The 21,643-nt window shown below is 42.8% G+C and overlaps 1 long non-coding RNA gene across 1 annotated transcript in view; it reads left to right on the top strand.

Moving 5' to 3' along the window:
- LOC310855885 overlaps nt 1-21,643 on the top strand; it is a 141,233-nt gene that overhangs the window by 88,628 nt on the left and 30,962 nt on the right. The window contains exons 3-4 of the long non-coding RNA XR_014569036.1: nt 905-1,093; nt 16,653-16,714. This is a non-coding gene — a long non-coding RNA (uncharacterized lncRNA). The remainder of the gene's footprint in view (nt 1-904; nt 1,094-16,652; nt 16,715-21,643) is intronic.

Below are 21,643 nucleotides of genomic sequence, written 5' to 3'. Positions count from 1 at the left end.
GGCAGGCAGGAAGACAGGCAGACAGGCAGGCAGACAGTGAAAAAGAGAGAAATAAAGGAACCACAACAGAAGGCCAGCCCCCGATAAAGCCCCTCTCCCATGATGGGGTGTGGCGTTGGAGATCTGCCCCTGCTTCCTGCTGCACAGCCCATTCTAAACATCTCATATAACACCCTGTCACGAGCCAAATCACTGCTAACCACATCACTGTGTGTGTGTGTGTGTGTGTGTGCGTGCATGCATGCGTGTGCATGTGCATGTGCATGTGCATGTGTGCGAGCGTGTGTGTGACTCAGCTGCTGACGATAGGAGCCTGTAAGAAAATGCCCCCCTTGGTTTCATCTCTCTCCTTAATGCTCTCTCCTCCCGTCTCCTCTCGTCTCCCTCATATACCCTTTCCCTTTTTCATTCTCTCTTTTCCTTTTTCTTTCTCACGCTCTCTTGCACTCCCTCCCTCTTTCTCTCTTGACATTATCCATGAACGTCAAACCATTCGTTTTTCCAAATGTTACTTGCTTGTCGTCATTGAATCTCAGACTGTATAGCCACCCAGGCACGCGGGTCGGTCAGTTTGTCTCCCTCCCAACAGGCAATGTGTGGAACAAAATGTGCATAACACATTCAAGCCTCACATTCATGAGGTTCACTCATGAATGTTTCATTGTGATCTTATACGTGTACATTAGCACCGGCTCAGCCTCCAGCGTGTGTACACAGGAAAAGTCGAGGTGTTCAGAACTCAACAGAACTTCCATCTGTTTCTCTTTCACTCCTTGTCCTTTTCACTTCAAATTCATAAAAATAACCATACAATGGTTGTATTACAACCATATATCAACAAATCACTGCATTCCTTCTGACGATGCCTCTCTCTTTTTCTCTCTCTTTCACTCACACATTGTAGATGTCTTCCCGAGGGCAGCGTGCAAAAGAGAGGATATGTCTGCACACCGCTCTGAAAGCTCCTAAAAACAGACAAACAAGAGCAGCCCTGCCTGAGGACCAGAAGTCCCAGATGATTTCCTTCTGATCCAAAGTGGATGAGCAGTAGACGCTTTGCTTTCCCACGCAGGAGACTCATGTTCCAATCCAGGTACCGTAATTGCATTCTGTGAGAACAAGCTATCCTATCCCCCCCCCCCCCCCCCAATTGTCCCACAAATGTTGACTTGTCCCACAGTTTGCACTCTGGAAAAGATCCAAACGTATAAATTGTAATCTTCTGCATTAGCGAGTGGTTGAAAATGAACTCACACAGTGAATTCACTATGAATCACGCCCGAGTCATTGAGGTAAGCCTCTCTCCTCTGACTCTTTGTCTCTCATCTGTACGTCAGTCTGTCTCTCTTTTACCCCCAGGGGTTGATGGCTGCCAAGAAACAATTAGCGAGTCTCTATGCTGGTTTGAATGCCTATTTCAACATCAGTTGTGGTCCAGGCTCAGAACTGACTTCTTCTAATGTTTAACTCCAGCCACCAATGTGTATATGAGTCAGGTTCTGTCAGCCATTGAAGGCCCATGAATCTTTTCTTCCTCAGGGTTTCATAAACCTTTTTCTGTTCCTTTTTTTTAGCCTGGGACCTCATGGGGATCTGGGAACAAGGCTCGTTGAAAATGTGACTTAAAATGTCGGGACTCAGCAGAACAATGTATGTGATCCATTTTGAAGTAAGGGAAACTATAGGTAACATTTAGCCTATTTTTTTAATATATGCATGTAAATATTTTAGCCCTATCAGCCACTATTCTATTGTGCACACACACACACACACACACACACACACACACACACACACACACACACACACACACACACACACACACACACACACACACACACACACACACACACACACACACACACACACACACACACAGTCACACACAGACTTGCCTATAGTATCCCTTTAAAGTTTAAAGGCACACTTTGCAGCAGTGTGCGCAACAGACAACATCTCTGGAGTAATTAGTACACTGATCCTATGCTGTGTATTCGTGCCCTGATACCATCAAATTGTTTTCTAGTGGCTGACACTGACACAGTTCAGCGTCACTGACTGACAGTGGGCAGACTGTCTGTTGTGGACAGACTGTCTGTTGACTGTTTTCTAGTGGCTGACACTGACACAGTTCAGCGTCACTGACTGACAGTGGGCAGACTGTCTGTTGTGGACAGACTGTCTGATGTGTCCACCACTTTGGTCAAAAAGAACATATCGTCACTTTCGGGGTAGAAATCTCATATTTCCTTTCAACGTTGTATGCTTTTTCGTCACTTCATACCCTACTTTGTCTTACAAGAGTGTCAAGCTAAAGCCGTTTCTGAGAAAGTCTCGAAAAGGTTATGGTTTTAGCTTTCCACCCGATAGCGACATTGAAAAGTCTGGCAGGATTGCCATGGAATTTGTGGTTCACCTTCCATGCTTCCCAGAGGATGCTCTTTCATGCTCGATCCTCCTGATTTTAGGGGACTTCACTGCCTTTCCTCTAGTGCCACCCTTTGGCCAAAACTCCCACTGCACACACAATACCGTAGCATCTAATGGCCAGATGCTGAGTGCATTCAGGCTGCCTGGAGGATGAACCCTGGCCATTTGAGTGATCCTATGATGTCATCTTTACCCACATCTTATAATGTAATGGATTTGGTAGACTGCAGGTTCTAAAACGGTCTTTGATTCTGATTGGCTGGTTTCCTTTTAGAACACGTACTAAACGCAACTATAATCTACACTGGCTTAAATCAGTTCATATCAATCACAGGTGTGTTATTTTCTTCCAGTGTATCAGTAGTGTATTGGTAGCTGAAAGGGGATTTCCTTACACACCCTGGTTGTGCAGGGCTTCTAAGCACTGCCCCGGCGCATAGGATGGTGACTAGAAGTGAATATACTATGAATCACGCCTTAGCCAAAGAGGCAGTCAGAGGCACTCCGTTTTGTGTCGTGCCTCACTATGGCTTTCAGCCTTTATAAAATACAAGGTAACTTGAGACCTCTCGTGGCTTATAGCTTTAATGAACTATACTAATTATGGTTAGCCATTGTTTTTTCCTCTAGCGCCGCCCTCTGGCCAAATGCAGGAGGGCGTGTGTAAGGGGCAGTGTGTAAGGGCTGCTAGAAGGGTTTTAGACTCGTCTTGCCAATCTACTTCCACACTTTGTGACCGTGTAGATCAGTTATTTGAACTACTTTAAAATCTTTCTCAAAATAGTAAAAAATGCCTAAAAGGTGTAGGGCTGTAGGCGTAAGGGGCCCTATTTAGACGACCTGTGACACGGGGCACAGACATTGGGGTTGTTTTCCCGTCAGTATTACTAGTTAGACCGTGTGTTATGTTGTGCTAAGGTTTGTGTACAGTGGTTTGGGCGTTACATTAAACCAATCAGAGTGTCTTCACAACCTGAAAAGATTGACAACCACTGGCCCCAAATAGTAAGGAAATATCTGGCAAGCACTGCTGATACCTTTAAGCTGGTCTTAGTGCAAAGCGCAAACTTATATAAACAATGTGGGAAGATAGTAATGACTAATGATAATCACGTTCTTTTGCGATGCCTTGCACTAGACAGGAGATAGGGCCCTGGTCATAATTAACTACCTACCAGTAAAGACGCCTGAGGGCGAGAAGCGTGCACCGGCCATATATGGAGCGTGTCTTGAGTGTACATGGTTTGAGGAGGTCAGATCAACATGGAATGTCAGAACAGGTCAGCTCCATTATGAAGATCTAAGGGTGGCAGCGGTAGTTTCAGGCCGGGCCTTAATTCTCTGGCCTGTTGAGAACTCTAGTTTTCGCCGGAATAACTGCGACAGCAGGTTGCATTTACTATTTTATGATCCCTGATTTACTATCATCCCTGATGATGTCATAGTATTGTCACGAGACCTGGGCACAATATATGGGGACTTTCCCCATGTATGGGGATTGTGAGTGACATGATGTGACAAAAAACGCGATGTTTCATAGTTAACTACGACCTATGGTCGCAATTAAACACTTCAGGGTCCAGGTCTATTTCTCTCCTGCTCCGTCTCAGTCTAGATTCACACTGTTTTCGTAGTGACCACTAAGGTGTATGAGACAGATCCATCAAGTCTTTTCCTGTCTTCTTTGCTGTCCTTCTCTTTGTCAAGCCTATCGTTGCTGTTGGGCAGAAACCTTGTATCTTTTCCTGTTTAGTTTTTTTTCTGATTTTTTAGATTCATACAATTCTAAAGTTGAAAGTAATAGCAATGCCCTATTTCTCATGACCATGAGGTGTGTTGTGTCACTGTAGACCAGCTATTCTCACTACTTTTGAATAAACAAATAATAATTGAGAATCTTTTGAAGATAAAACAAAAAGGTCTATAATTGCATGCCCAAAATAGGACCAGGTTGGAAGTTTGAAGTCTGTATAGTTTTATAAATATTTAACCAATGAAAAGTATTAAGAGATTGTGACTCACTAAATAATAACTAACTCGGAAACATTGGAACAAAGGTTGTTTTTTACCCATTTCCTGAATACAAGATTTCCACCCGACAGCAACGATATGCATTTAAGCAAGTGTGAACACGGTCAGACTGGATGTTTAATGATGACTCCAAGTATGTCGACTGCCAACAGAATATGTTACAGGCTTAGGCTACAGCACAGATAAAGTTACTCCAGCAGAAACTATAAGTGTAACATAGTGTGATTTCTTTCCAAAGCTAAGCAAACAGTATAAATGTTATGTCTCAAATGACTTGATTTTGTAACTGTTCCCTAACATGAAATTATACCCAGCCACTTGGGGTATCACACCACGGAGTCTCACATTTAATGATAGGAGCACTCCTCCCAATCTCCAGACAATGGCACACAAAGAAGGGAGAAGCCATACCCTTGGGCAGGCTTTTTCATGTACTAATTTACTGTCACTGTGGTCAGAATAGCTAGAGGTATCAGATGTATTGAAAGAAGGCTTGTAACACAAGACAGGAATTACTCAGCGTTACGCAACCAAGATATGGAAGTGAAACACAGTAGTGATGCAAAGCAACCATAGAATAGTAATTGAAGACTCACCATAGAGACTATTCTCCTCTTCTACGAATGTAAGCCCATCTGACACATACAATGCTGACCATGACGCCAGTAAATTACTACATAATTGCCCTACCCAGGAGTATGTGTTTCCCTTTCCTCTTTAGGTATCGTTCCATATGATAGGATTCATCTATTCAAATCTTGTATTTGGGCATTCATACTCTCCTTTATCCCTGATGACTTGTATTTCGGTGGATGGCGACCTCAACTGACCTACCATGTCCTCGGCTCTGCTCTAGCACCATGGGACATCTTATATTCTGCACTCGTCAGCAATAATACTGTGATCTCCTTTATGCAGTTCCACTGCTCTGCATCTTAAACCGTCATCTTCTTTATTCAGTTCCACCACTCTGCATCTCAACCACCTAAACCCCCAGCATTCGCATCGTGGGTAAATCTTTTAGAGATAGCAAATAGCAGATCTGCAAGCTCACAATCCATCGGAGTGATCGGACTGCAACACATTGTGAGATTGTAAATCAGCTTTTTTTCAGAAAAGATATTTAATGTAGAGCAAGCACAGAAAAGTCACTAGTGTGGTCCCTGAGGGACTCCGGTCGACCAAGAATAGGGTTTCAGTGGTGTTGCGTGCAGAATGCGTGTGCAATATCAACAAGAGTGAACATGTTACCAACAAGAATCTGTATGAGGGAACACCTCAAGTGTGAGAAAATAGCAACCAGGAGAATGAGAACTAGCAGGACACCAACACACGGGCACTGGTTACGAGAACGTCCCACATTAACATACATGGACGGACATACTCAAGAAAGATGCAGTGGAATGTATAGATGAGCTGGCCAGATGTACTGTAACCAGGAAGACTAGAGGGCTCGTTTGAGGACAAGAGAAGTGTACATTTTTACGGTTTGGCAGAATCGTGAACAAATGCATCTGTCCGGGTGTTTGTGTCCGTTTGAGACAAAATCTCACAAACCGCTGGACTGATCAAGTCAAGCTCCTTCTGCACACTGCCAGTAGGCCAATTCATTACCAAGGAAGTCTATTTTGTCAAAATTGTTCGAGAATATTTTACTTAGATTTTATAACAGATGTCAATTGGGTTCAGATCGTGTTGAAACGTTGTCCAAATTTGAAGTCACACATCATCACTGACACATCATAGATCAATGATTCTCAACCTGCGGACCGGGGCCCACTGGTGGGCCATGAGGATATTGCAAGTGGGCCCCCAAATAAGTGGCAAAAAAAGGATTTTAATGATAATATCACAAAATTGAATGATGAATATGAATCATCTGGAGGCTTACCGGGGTATGTTATCCCAACTAAGTCGGATTCATTTTGGTGGGGGTTGGCCTTCGCCAAGGCTGGAGCTCACTGGTGGAGCTGTTGCCCCCGCGACCCGACTACGGATAAGCGGTTGAAGATGGATGGATGGATGGAATCTGGAACTGAATTCAATATTCATTAATTCAAATTATTACGTATTTTCTTTTTTTAATATGTTTTCAAATGTTACAGAAAATAGCCTATACTACATATTCCACCCGTCCCCCACCCAACAACCCATTATTGAACGATAAATAAATAAATAGAACATAAATAAATATTCAGAAGGATGTTTTATACATTTTGAAACCCTCTTGAGGATACAAGGGCAGTGCATGCGTGCCTGCACTGTATGTATGTATGCATGTAGGGCAGGTTTGTGTGTGTGTGTGTGTGCTTGCGTGCGTGCGTGCGTGCTTGCGTGCGTGGTGGGGGCTCAGGCTACCGTGAGGGTTCACAGGCATGTTTGTGCACTTGTGTCAGAACGTATGTGGGCTTGCTTGCTGGTATCTGTGTCTGTGTGTGTGTGTGTGTGTGTGTGTGTGTGTGTGTGTATGTGTGTGTGTGTGTGTGTGTGTGTGTGTGTGTGTGTGTGTGTGTGTGTGTGTGTGTGCTCGCATGCGGGTGGGTGAGTACGCGCGCGCATGCGGGTGGGTGGGTGCGCGTGCATGTGTGTGCATGCGTGAGCAGCATCTTGCATAAGTGTTCACAGGCATGATTGCATGATTGTGTTTGTGTTGGTTTACAGTATATGAGAGTGTGGGCCTGCATGCATAAGTGGGCGCTGACATGCTTGTGTCCTTGTGTCTGGGCTTCTGTCTGAGCGTTTATGTACACGCACGCACGCAAGCACACACACACACACACACACAGCCTATGGTGTAGGCCAGGGCTATTTTTGTGTTGTCATGTACAGTATGAGTGGATATGGTAACTTTGTATGTGGGTGTGTATATGTGCATGACCGCGTAGCCGAATGGTGCACTGTGTCTGTCTGTCTGTCTGTCTGTCTGTCTGTCTGTCTGTCTGTCTGTCTGTCTGTCTGTCTGTCTGTCTGTCTGTCTGTCTGTCTGTCTGTCTGTCGGTCTGTCTGTACGTGTATGCATGTGTGCCTGCCTGCATGTGCATGTGTGCTGCTAATATGTAGGTCACCACTATATTCCTGATAAGGTCTAGTCCTCTGGAGAACTGGAGAACTGGAAGATATGAGAGCCTAAATTAGCCACTATTATGTGTGTGTCAGTGTGTGTCAGTGTGTGTGTGTGTGTGTGTGTGTGTGTGTGTGTGTGTGTGTGCCTGTGTGTGTTCACGAATATGTACAACTGTGTCATGTAGATGTGCGTTAGTGCAAACGCTGCGTGCGCAACAGTGTTCACTTGCATGCTTGCACATGTGTGCAGGCAATTCCATCAGTGCTTGGCTTGTGTTCGTCTCTGTGCTCGGTGTGAAATTGTAGGCTATTATCAACACATTGCATTCATGGGTGTGCAGTGTGCACAAGTTACAGTGTGTGTGTGTGTGTGTGTGTGTGTCTGTGTGTGTGTAAATGAGAACATTAACATCAGACAGGCTAGTGGATTTTCCCCGACATGTCGTTGCTGGGACTGAGAGCACTCAACCTGTCATTTTACAGCCTCCAAGGAAGATCTGAGATATAGTCGCTCAGCACGGCTATATTTTCATACTCACTTGTTCAAAAAGTGCACAAAGTACATCCAATAGAGCAGTGTGGCTCACAGGTCAATGTGTGAACCAATATGAGAAAGGAGAAGTGGATATTGCAATCTCTACAAAACAATAAGCTCGGATAGAGGGCCGTCGACTGTAGTCGGAACATGCACAGTAAATTCCTCAGTGTTGATTTAACTTAGACTAGAGAGTGTACAAAAATAGAACAAAATGTACCCTTTTTGGTCCAAACGAACACTGAAGATTTTACTGTATGACCGCTGATGACCACCATTGGATTTAGGCTGTGATCACTGTATACCGTATGATACCATGGGTTAATTTGCTCACAATATTTTCAGCTGGGTGGTAACGACACTAAAGCACTGGTGTAAAAATATTCATTAGGCTACATTGTATACTAAGCATATCTTCTGCATTTGACATCGCTGCAAATCTTCTAAGACGTGGGAGAAACGTGAGTCGTAATGCGCGAAGGAGTCTATTTCAAGCTATTCCACTGTCTTTATGTCACACAGGGACATTACCACATGCAGTCAATCTGTCAAACCAATCCAGAATTTTGCCAGAGCTTAGCCAAAAGTTATATTCAAGCTGGTGGAGATGAATGGCAATGAGACTGTATATACCTTTGAAAAGCTCGCAGGCTTTGACCAAATCATACGCTGTCACTCTGTAAGCTTTAGAAGGCCTGCACTTTTCATCAAAGCTCGTGATGGCTACCTTTCACAGCACAGTCGAACACCACCTCAAAAGATCTCCTCCCTCCTTCCCTCCTTCGCTCCCCTCCCAAATCTCCCGCTTTCTTTTCTCCTTCCCTCCGATGTTGAACATGAGTCTTCCATTCCTCCTGGCTCCTCTCTGTCAATCCCTCCATCCCCACCGCCCTTATAATCCATCCCTCCCTCCATCTATTCTTTCTCAATCAAGCCCTCAAATCCCTCCAGGTTTTTTGTGTGACTTCAGTTACTGTCAAGGTAGATGAAACAAGACGAATTCAGATTCATCACAGTCACAACCTGCCATGATAATAATCCACTATTATTCTTCCCGTGTGGCAGGAGGCCGATGTTACTGGCCTTTTCGGGGGTTATTTGCATATTTGTTTCCCCTTTGTGCCTTTTGATGAATTATTTACAGCGGAGTGGAATGACAGGGGAGAGAACATGTGATTGCCGCTGTTGGTGGGTCGGTGTGTGCGGCTCTCGTCTTTGTAATTATTCCTTTTTTTCCCCCCCGATTTTCAATCAAGTGTTTCTTTTTTTTTTTTTTGTCACGTTCCCTGGTGACATACGTGCACGCAGACAAGGAAGACGCACGCACACATACACACTTTCGGCAGCAGATGCGGGTTCAACCATGTTTCTTTCTTTCTTCTTTTTTTTCGGCAGTGGAACATAGAAAGTGTAGTTTCTTTTGTTGCCTTAATGACTTCAGAACAGCAAGGAAAAGGGGAAAAAAGAAGAGTGGAGGAGGGAGAGAAGAGATCAAACGAGGGAAAAATACTGTAAACAAAAATGTAGCGGGAGGCCCACCTCACACACAATAATGAAACAGTGTGTACTGTATGTGCGATGCATGGATGCACACAGGCATTCGAAAGCATACTAATGACATAAAAACGTATTCAGCAGTTCAGTATGTTTGTGTACGTTTTGGACACGCACGCACGCACACGCGCACACACACACACACACACACACACACACACACACACACACACACACACACCCTGCTGTTTAGCATCCACCTAATCAACAGATTTAATAGGACTGAAATGAAAATGAAATGCTGCGCTCCACATCATGTGGTTCCTTTGAAAGTGCTCTCACTTGGACCTCAGAGTCAGACAGGTCCTCCCAGGGGCTTAAGGCTCTATGCTTAGTTGTACTTGTGCATAAAAACACAGCGGTTTAAGAGCAGTAATCATACTGAGTTGTGAGTCCACGTAAGTGTCTTGATTGTAAGTCGCACAAACCACAGTCACAGTGTGTGCCAGGGATCTACCACACACATGCACGCACATTGACATGTACGTACAGTAGACACGTGCACACCACACACACACACACACACACACACAGCACAGCACAGAACACTGCCACCCTGTCCCTCCTCTGCCCTACCCAGGAATAACAATGCATTATTCATGCCCTGAAGTCTCGTCTGCAGACACAAGTCAGCGTTTGCATTTATTATTTATCGCAAACAGCTCATACAATGAATTCTTAAACAAACAGCGCTTCCAGTAAGCACATGCACCTATCGTTTCTGTTCACTCTCTGTTTTTGTTTTGGCACAGATTTAAATGGGCTAGTTAGGAGAAATGAGGGCAGGGCGGAGGATGAGACAGAGAAAGAGATGGAGCTTTATGTCTGAGTTGTACTTCGTCGTACAATGTTGTCGCCCGCCGAAAATAACAGATCTATGAGCTCAAAACGCGGCGTGTGTGTGATGCGTTGTAACCTTATAGATCTGCTATCTGCATAGATTGGGCATTAGAGAGAGAGAGAGAGAGAGAGAGAGAGAGAGAGAGAGAAAGAGATGAGAAGCGATAGAGGATATGACTGTAAAGGATACAGTACATTTAGTTATTTTGATGAAGGTATGAATTAATGAGGGGAAGCTAATTCATTTTATGGGCAATGCTTTGGGGAGTAACGTACAACTTTTAGGGTTTTGTCATGTTGATACAATGAAAGCTTCATGCAACTGCGGCTTACTGAGTAGCTTACTGTATAGTTACAGTAATGATCTGCCTTGCTAAGAACGATGGAGTAATACTTACGCAATTGAAAAATTGCACACAGATGCACAGTAGAAACTCTACATGTTACTGTATAAGCCTTTTGTACTGTGGTGCAGTATCTCCACTTCAGAGGAATAGGAACTTCTTGGAAAACCTTAGAATATTAAATATTAAAGGGCCATAGCATCAATACATCATTGTCTATTCATAGCTCCTGCCTTGCGGTATATCATACTATAAACAAAACACGTTATGGTAAATGGCTTTGTTTTAGATTTCATGTGTGATTTTATTTAATATTTAATTTCATTTGTTTGTTTTCATTTGTTTACATCTCCAAAGTAATTAAAATGTTACTGAACTTGCCTGAATAACTGAGTCAGTGTCATCTAAACAGTTAATGAGTCACAGACTTTGTTTGTCATTTCTCCAGAGACAATTTTCAGCGAGACATTCCAGATCAATCAACACTCTAAAATGTATTTTAAAACAACGATAGCATAGCTCTGACAACAAATAACTAATGTGCGATGATATTATTGTGTTGGCTCACCTATGGCGTATCTCAAGCAAGTTTCATGAATTTTGATTGATTTTCATACCATCTCAATACAATCTCATAAATCAAACAAACAATGTATGCTTTGGAAAATGGTTGGCAGTAATGAGGATTCTTGAAATCCTACAAGGGATGGCTATACTGTAGCAGTACGAGTACGCACACCATGTCTATATTAAAAATATATATTATTCTTGGATGTATCATTGTAGTTTAGGGCATGGTTATCCACATATGATAATGAGCCTCCCAATAACAAGAGACAGGTGTCATTGTTCCCTCATCCTAGCTACAATATCCCACAATCGCAGATGAAAATGTGCCTGTTTTATGGACAATTTGCCTGGCCGAGTGGCGAGTGGGAGGCAATTTATCCTGAATCAAAAGTAGCTTTTGCAATCTTATGCTAATGTACTCATCATTTATGCCAGAGTACTGTGTTTTTTTCTTTCTTTCTTCTCCCCTTCCCCCACTATCACACATCTAAAGCATGTATTATCACGTAGAATAGTAAATCTTTTAACTGTATCTGGTTTGTCTTTCCCTTTTGTGAACATGAGACACACTGGCCGGCACACATCCTGGACACAAATACACATACTGTATGCAAACATACTTTATGTGACCTTTTTTGTTAAAACATAAATACATCTGAACAACCAAAGATTGAATAATTGATGGGTTATGCTAAAGAAAGGAATGAAATAATCATAGATTGTTTTGAATGCTGGAGGAACATCAAAACCAGACGTTAACTTGTCAGAGATGATGTGAGCAGGGCAGGGTGACCTCCACTAGTTGGGACAGTTGCCTAGTGGAATAATTATGAATACAGTATGATGCTCTGCACTCTACCTGACACTGTACCCATCAGTAGTCGGATTGAAAAAGGTGCACTTGGTTTCTCTGACGGAGGCGCACCACCTGAACGTGACTAGAGCCGCGAGAGGCACGGCCGAGCCGAGTTAAAGCGAGTGAGTCGCTGTGCAGAGCGTTGCGAAGTCCTCTGTCCACGGGGGAGCGCGGTAGGTGAACTCGAAGAAAGCGAGCACTCCAAAATCGTAAGATTGTTGGCCTATTTGTCTCATAATGCGTGGCGCTGCAATTTGTTGTGAGTTTGTTGTTGCAACTATTTCTGTCTTTTCCCCACACACAATAGGGGGGGCGCAGCCAGAGGCTATGGATATTTGGGGATCCTTGGCATGAAAACATTGGGGAACCACTGCTCTATGCAGCACCGATTTGCATGAAAAGTGAAACGTATGGTGAAATGTATGGTGAAACAGAAGGTCCCAGGTTTTAATCCCATGTGTCCAACCCCTAACTGCTCCCCTTAGTGCTCACCAGAACCATCTGAGCAGCCATCATCCATCAGCTGCATGAAGCTGAAAAATGTCCCCCCACTGGATTAACCAGGTCTCCCCCTACATACTGTACAGTAGCCCCAACCTAAGTTTATGTACCATAATGTGCCTGCAGGCATAATCGTCATAGAACAAGCCTTGTATTTATAGAGCATTGTTTGTCTGATTGTACAGAATGTATGTGTTAATATGTATATTATATTTATGTCCTCTCTAAAGTAGACCAACACAGCTCGCACTGCAACTGTATGTGCACGACATCACTCCTCCGGACATAAACAAACACAGCGTGAACAGTATGCCTGCCTGGTGAAATGAAAGTACAACTCATGAAGAGGGTGACAGCCGGATCGTATAGTTGATCATTTATGTACTGTATGTATTTCTTTTAAGTGAACCTAGTTACATCAACATTGTTCTTGTGAGGCCGTTTTGTATTTATTTATACAACTACTGTAGGATAAATATTTAAAATGTTGTATAAATGACATAATCTTTATAGCAATGCGGCCAAAGGAGACATACAGGTGCAGAAAGGTGGAGGTTTAGGTTTGGGAGACAGGCAGCAGTGGTTTGGTTATCTGGGCTTGAGGAAATGAGTGCAGCTAGGCCACTTATATAGCCTTCCACACCTGTGCGTGGCCAGGGAACAACCTGCCATTCACTCAAGCTTGATTGGATTGATTTGGTGTCGGTGCCTCTCCATGAGCCTTTTGATATAGACACACTAGTCGACCAGTTTGTCAATGCGGGGACAGTGACATCCACATTTTTCTTTTAACACAGCATTGTGATTTGTGGGGCAGCTGGGGCTTCATTCACAAACTGCAAACATAGGAACTTACCATCCATAGATTGGACAAGGAGTGCTCGTAGCGTTTCATGCCTGGCGTCCACAGGGTCACATACTTTTTTTGCATTGTAATCCCCATAGGGGAATTTTAGATCGCTTCATAATAACTGTGCTTGAAAAATAAACAAATCAACTCGGCCGTTGCACTCATATGGATATGAAGAATCAACTGACTGAGAGAAAACGCTAATGTTAATGCTGCTGAATTAGAAATTTTCTCTAGAAACAGACTATATCAAATATGACTGACTGGCGGTCAACGATACAGAGACACCTCCCCGGCAATATCGCAGAGACAGTTTGTTTACTTTTGGACCACAATTCTTGTATGAGACGATTTTAAGATGACCCCATGTTATTCTCTATGAACCAGGACATTGGCGCTCTATAATCCAACATTACTAACTCTAAACACCTAACCCTAATCGCATGAGGAAGCCACGGGTTAGTCTTAACCAGCCACGTATGTCGGACTATTGGTACTTCAGACTAACGTATGCCCGCCGGACAAGGAGGCCATGCCGTTATTGCCTTGTGTCTTGTTTTATTTATTAGTACAATTCACCTCCAGATAGAGACAAGTTTTCCTTTTATCTCACATGAGTGTGACCATTGTGAAAACTCATTTTGAATGGATATGTACGGTGGTATCATACAGAACATGTATGAACATACATACTGTAAATGCTCTGTACAGCAAGTGGAACGAATACTATTTATGTTTAGAGTGCTGCATGTTTTTTTTAAAGCTGTAATGGGTTGGTATCAGTTAATTATACAGACAACGGGCCTTTTCTTTTAATGGTTATAAAAACAATTCATAAATTCATACACATATACGCTGCATACACAAGCACACAAACCACTATGCATCATGTCTTCAAATGAAGATAAACTGTTTTTACATTCATGACTACCTTTTACGATTGTCCCCATTTACAATGCAACTACACTGTGTGATGAATACACTCATTCCAACCCCCAATGAGAACTGTGCAGCCGTGCATCACCAACCGATATCTTTTCATGATAGTATAGGGGCATACATATCGTATAGATTTCTTCCCCCCATACAGTGGTGGAGCGATATAAATGTTTATTATTATTACTGTTACACTTTCCCCTCCTCCGGCTGCATTCCCTCCCTCTTTCAATTTACGTTTAAAGAACGATCTGGGGGAATGACGAGTGCTGGGGTCAAGAGGTGTGTTTGCTCTCTCTCTCTCTCTCTCTCTCTATATATATATATATATATATATATATATATCAATACAGGACTTGTAAGAATTATATTTGTATAGATGCGTAGATGCAAACAGTACAAATAAGGATATGGTGCAAGCCATTAATGAGTTTTATAGCAGAGCACTTTTCACAGAGGAGAGGGGAAAGAGAGTCAAGGGAAGAACTGAAGTGAGAGTGTAACGCCCGGGATTCCAACCCTGGTCTCCCGTGGGGAAAGCCAACATCTTATCCACTAGTCTAAAGGGGAATTCCCCCTTGGCTGAGGGAGATATTAGGCATCTAGAGCAGCCGGAAAAAGAAAAGAGACATAAGTGAGTGGATTCTTGATTAAAAAGCAATGATGATCTCACGTTTGGACATCTTGTTTTCATGGAAAAATATTATATTTATATTTATAAAATGTTATTTTGAAAGCCTTTTAGGCTTCAAGTTCAAGTAAAAAATTGGATTCATCAGTTTGAGACAGCAGTGGTACCGGTACCGGTACACTGGCGTTGATGGATTAAAATGGTGTGCCAAAAAAAAAAATCCCTAATTTCACATAAACTTGTGAATTAAGCGATATTACACGAGAGGGTGTTCTTTATCGTCATTAATGCACGCCTGCGATGCTGAAAGACATCGCAGAATATTGCAATTATACAACAGTTAAAACTAAGATAATATCTTTTAATGACAGATGTAGCCACTATACGACCACAAATGTCCCAAGAAACAAGCTAGCCTAGCCACCAAGTCTGCTGCGCTCTGGGAAAGGCTTTAAAGGTTTCATGACAGCATTTTTCTTTTTCGTTTTTCTTTTAGGTTTTATGAACTTCGTTACACCCAAATAACCTGAACTTTCAGTGGACTTTCTGTGGTCTGCGATTTTCTCTGTGTTTGTGAAGCCTTTTGAGCTGCAATGAAAACAGGCAAAACAGTGAAAACAGTGACATCTGCTGGCAGATTTGCACTTGTTTGAGCCAGAAAACCCCAGACCACAGACAATCTACTGAATGTTAAACGTTCAGGTTTTTTGTACAGTATGTAACTCGCCATCGCAGGGAGAGCTCAGAGGTTGCCACAACAACCTTAGGGGGTGAAAATATGTGCCCATGATGTCTCCTGTAGAGGGTATGCACGTGACATCTTCATCAAACCCGGAATTTATGCAGGAATGCCTACTGAGTGGCAAAAAACTACTTTCTGGCCCCATGCCATCTGATTGCATTAAATGATTTTAAACAATGTTAAACTCACTTTGCCTGTCGCTTTGCCACTCGATTTGCCATTCACTTTATGCATGCGCATACCCTCTATAGTACTGTTGATAACATGCAGGCTTTATCCATTCAAATGTACTCATGATCAGTGGCGTCAGTTCAGCAAAAGATAAGATATGGCAAGGTGACGACACGTGCCAAATTTTATAACCCGGTTATTTATGTCTTTTTATGCTCTATTTTCCTCCATTTTTGCGGGTATTTGCCGATTGTTTGGGGGGGGGCATATTTTCCTCCATTTCCCTTCATTTTTCTAGAAATAATAAGTCGGGTGTCTTTGAGACAGACCCTTGCCAATCTGCCGTACAATGTCAGAAATGTAAAATAACAACATAGGGCATACATTAAAAAACAAAAAAGACTCACAAGATTGTAACCTATACTAAATAGCAGCTGCCATACCTTGTCATACCCAATTGACGCCTGTGCCCATGATGTCCCCTACCGTTGATAACATGGCTTTATTATGGAGCCGAATCCGTTTCTTTAGCGCACTGCAAGCAGTGTAAGAATCAGGGGGCTTATTTTTTATTAATTCACGGTTTCCTCGGTTACAGGGTCCTTTTCTTTCTTCCACGTTGTGAGAGGACCACCTCGCAGGGATTTTCCCCTTGACCAGGTCAGTACAATGGAAGAAAAGAGCCCCATTATGCGCACACACACACACACACACACACACACACACACACACACGCACGCACGCACGTGCACACACACGCACGCGCATGCACACGCAGGCACACATGCATGCACGCGCACACACACACACACACACACACACACACACACACACACACACACACACACACACACTACGAGCCTATATTATCTTTATGAGGTTTTATACACCAATGACCACCAACACAGTGTCTCCTAGTGATCTCTAATCCACATCCAGGGTGAATAGAATGCTCTGAGGAAAAGGAGGGATTACACAGTAGGATTAATAGGAGTTTTAATTGTAAGTCCTCTTTATAATAGGAACAGTGTTTTGGAAGGAAGAACAGTCACCTTCTATGATATTGTTTTAGAGGCAGCCAGCCGTTATACTTTTCACTGTCTGTCCACTGCGTCACACTTGTTGTCAGGATTGTCTTGTCTATAGGCTTATTTAGTTTGGTTCATAGTCCAGTTTTCAGTGAAGAGGTGACCACCGAAAACTAAACATGACGTCATGCCGCGGTGGTCACCACTCACAACACATCTCTCTGTTTTTACTAACCACTGTTTCGGTGGTCACTGGTCACCGAAAACTGGACTCTGAATAGGCCTTTAGTGTTGTTCAATTGAAGTCAGTGGGTTACATTTTCACTATGTTATGTGTGGCTTATAGTTCAAAATCCAAGTTTGGCAAACCTAGAAATGTGTACCATGGTGTGCGAGCGTGCACGTGCATGTGTGCGTGCGCGTGTGTGTTACGGTAGCATACTGTATAACACTTGCCCTTTCCTGATGATGTGTTCAAAGAATGTGGGGGTTATAATTCAAAATCCAAGTCTAGAAAACCTAGAAATGTATAGGCTACTGGGTTTCTAGGAATGTCTGTGCTTGCATGCATGCGCGTGCGTGCATGCATGTGCGCGCGCACATGCGTGCGTGTGTGTGTGTGTGTGTGTGTATGTTACGGTAGCACAGTGTATAACACTTGCTCTTTCCTGATGATGTGTGCAAAGAAATGTGGCCTCTGACACTTTTATGTTTGACAGACTAGAAAACAGAGCAGACCTCTGGGGCCCTGAAGCTTCACACTGGGTTGTTGGTATGTACATTATGTGTACAGTACTGTGTGGGCATGAAGAGTGTTGTTTCTTATCACTTGGTCCCATTATGACACATTTCTTTTCATTAATGGAAACAAGCCGTTCATTTTCACTGAAGAATGATTGACAGGTGTAATTAGTCCCCCTCTGTTGGTGTCAGCTTCACTGACCAAAAGGATGACAGATCCCTTTCTGATGGTTACGTTATGAATGGGCCTGCAACACATTGATCAGAAGTGGAAGAAGATTAAATTCAGTCCGGGATTTATGGGAAAACAATCTATATAGTAAGAACACTTTAAAAGAGCTGACAGAAATCTTTCTTCATTGATATTTTATGATTTGTTTCACCATTAAATAGAATGTCTTGTCTCTTGTATACATTATATTTCGGGGAATACAATATTTTCCAACAATATTACTCCCCTTTTTATACTATCTTTTTTTTACTAAAGTATACCAACTACCAAGTATTCAGAACAATTTAGATTGTTTTGCAACTGTTTAAGGTCCTTGCAGACTGTTGTTTTTGAGTGGTGCAACCACTCCATTAACAGTTTGACTGTTTTTTACGATTAACCCGCATTTTAATCAACCCCCCTTCACTGCCGAGATTGTTGTATTACCTTTAGAGCATACGCTGAATTATTTGGGCTTTTAATCCGCGAAAATCCATCAAAAAAAGCTCCCGTGGTTTGTTATGATCTGTGTGTAGCATCCACCATCTTGGTGCACGCGGAAGACGCACACAAGATTGGTTTCAATGAGGCGTTGCACCCAATGCATTTCCATTGGCCTCAATTTCCCAGAAGCCCTAGCAGCCCACAGCATGTGACGATTTCCGGTTTCGTCATCACAGCGAAGCCATCCAGTCTCATACTCCGCGACGAAGACGGATTTTCTTTTGATTCATTACATTACGGCGGATTAAACACATAAAACAAAAGGCGGGTATGTCCGATACGGCAGCGACATTAACCTGGAGTAATCCATTCAAGGCACGGAAACTGTTAAGGAGCTATGTACTGTATGTCTGTCCCAGCTGGCTGGCTGGCTGTGTCCGTCCCTGGCTGGGTCTGTCCGAGCACGAAACAGCGTTTGGTTGGTTTTCACAATTAAGTGTCACTGTTGCACAGCCTAACACACACGCACATATTAACTGTATATATGATCATTTCGGGTGTGACAGTACAGTAACAGAACAGTACAGTACAGTACAGTAGAGGGACCCCCTGGGGACCCCCACACGGTAACTGTCATTTGTCAAACGTTTAGGACGCGGGGCGGCTCGCCAGAATCGATCCGGCCCCCTGTGCGCGTTCCTGGGGGTCTGGAACTTCCGGGGACCCCCACATGGAGTTGCACAACTCACTTCACACGGGTGTAATTTTTTTTTAAGTTTTTGTTTTGTATTGTTTAGAAACAGGGCGAAAAAAATCAAAGAAAATGTTCAAAAAAATGCAGCAAGCTGACATACTGTGCCTCCTAAGGCAGTTACTTTGCGAAATTCTGTATGTAGAATCCAAAATTCAATAAAATAAACTTAAATGATAGACCGGTCTAGAGTGTGTAAAAAAAAATCTTCCCTTGCTGTCTCTTCCACTGTGAAAAACAATATCCTATTACTTTGTACCTACTCTCATTCATCAGAAATAAGATGACAGTGTTCTGGATGAAGTGCATTTTCCCTCTAACTGGCTATTTACAATATAATGGTTTTTAGTGCACAACGGCCTACTGACCGTGTTTGGGTGCAAGACAACTGCTTAGCTATACACTAGGAGCTATGTGTGCCATTCCACAGAAAATGAACTTTGAGGTTATTACTTGGCAAATCAATAAAGAAAGAAATTGAAAGATGGGATTTTGCATGCCATTTCCTGCACACCAAGCCATCAATTTGTGTGTTACCACTATTACTACTTCAGGCTATGGAATCAACCTATTTTGATTTTAGATTGCCTCTTGTACTACTGCAGTGGTTCTCAAAGTGTGGTCCGGGGATCACCAGGGGTTGTTGAAAGGGTCCTAGTGATGGTTCAGTTTCTATTTAACTATATAATCTATATAATAACTAACTTTAACTGTGTTGTCTACAAACTCACAACGCATTACAATATAACAATTGTCAGCTCTTATGTCTGTTTATTTAGTTTTATTAGTATTATCATTTAATTATTATTATTATTATTATTATTACCTTTATTATTATTATTATTATTATTATTTATTTTTTAACAAATTTGTCATAATGTAACACAAATCTTGTGTTATGGGGGTCCCTGGCACAAAATATATTCAGATGGAGGTCCGTGGGCAGATATTGTACATTTGGGAACATTTTCATGTCTTTGACATGAAAATGTTCACAAATCTGGTGCTGACTACTAGGGTGTTAGCGGTTAAACGTGTAAACATGTACGGTGCATGCTTACGCATTGTAATCATCTCCAAAAATCACTAACCGAGAATAGCATGCCATCCCACTAATATGTCCTAATTCACAAGCTCAGTTCAAAATTAATGTTCAATTACACCAGACATTAGGCCAGAGACACGGCAAAACTGATGGAAACCAGCAAGAAATGCAGTGATTTGCTAACTGAGTTGCTCAAGATCTTTGCTTCAACAAGTTATGCCATTCATTGCATAAAAACGTGTTTGTATTCTTTCTATTACGTCTACAACATATATGTCAAACTCAAGGCCCGGGGGCCAAATCAGGCCCGTGAATGAATTATCTTTGGCCCGCGGGATGATATTTAATTAGTATTAGAACTGGCCCTCTGGTATATTGCACGGACCACCATAATACTACAAGTCCTACAATGCACTGCGAGTGCATTGTCACGTATTGAGGGCCCGCAAGTGCAAGCATGCGTCTTCTCTTCACTATTGATCCGCAGTGAAAGTATATCACTTGTGGTCAACTTTCAGCTACCCCTCTCCCCAAAAATGGCCCGTGTGTTGAGTCCGGCCCTCGACTTGTACCAATTACTTTATTTTGGCCCACTGTGTATTTGAGTTTGACATCCCTGGTCTACAATAATTACTAACACTTGTGAGAGTGTTTATAGGCCCTATTCCATCTTTTCAAAGGTATAGTGATAAAACATGAAAAATAATTATTGTCCATCTGTAAACTGTGCTGCTAAAATCCTGGAATCTCTGGTTCAGAACCAAACAGAACATTATTTCAGCTGAGCCCGATCTCACCCAAGCACGGATTGGCAATTCCGTACATAGCCTGCACGCCTAGAAAACCCCAAAATCCATTACACTACTACTGTTTTGACCACGACAGAGGCGTGGCTTTCACTAGTATTGCATGTACAGAATTGCCAATGCGTGCTATTTCACCGTGTCTGGGTGATATCTGGTTTGACATTTACGATTCTGTGTTATTGGGTTCCAACTTGGACAGGGCTCTAAACCGAACTTCACAACATTCGACACAGCAACTCACAGTGGCTCAAGTTTGGTGCCCCTCCGTCACGTTTCAGTGTAGTATCTTATGTACAGATTCTTTACCAACTAAGTGGCCTTGCGGTTAGAGTGTCCACCCCTCGGACTGCAGGAAGGTCGGGGTTCGTTTCCCGGCCAGGTCATACCAGACTGTGAATAATGGGACCCAGTGCCTCCCTGCATGCTTGGCCCTCGGCATGGAGGGAGGTGTACACAATGTACAGATTTGGGGGTTTTCTTTTTTCTTTTACATTTTTATCCCACGATTTTGTAACCCAGTTTTTTCTTTTCACCCAGTGCCAATTATCTAATGTAATCCTGGG

This window comes from Protomyctophum parallelum, assembly GCF_964188405.1.
Source record: "Protomyctophum parallelum genome assembly, chromosome: 3".
Taxonomy (NCBI): domain Eukaryota; kingdom Metazoa; phylum Chordata; class Actinopteri; order Myctophiformes; family Myctophidae; genus Protomyctophum; species Protomyctophum parallelum.
The sequence above is the reverse complement of the archived record's forward strand: the minus strand, read 5'-3'. Positions and strand labels throughout refer to the sequence as shown.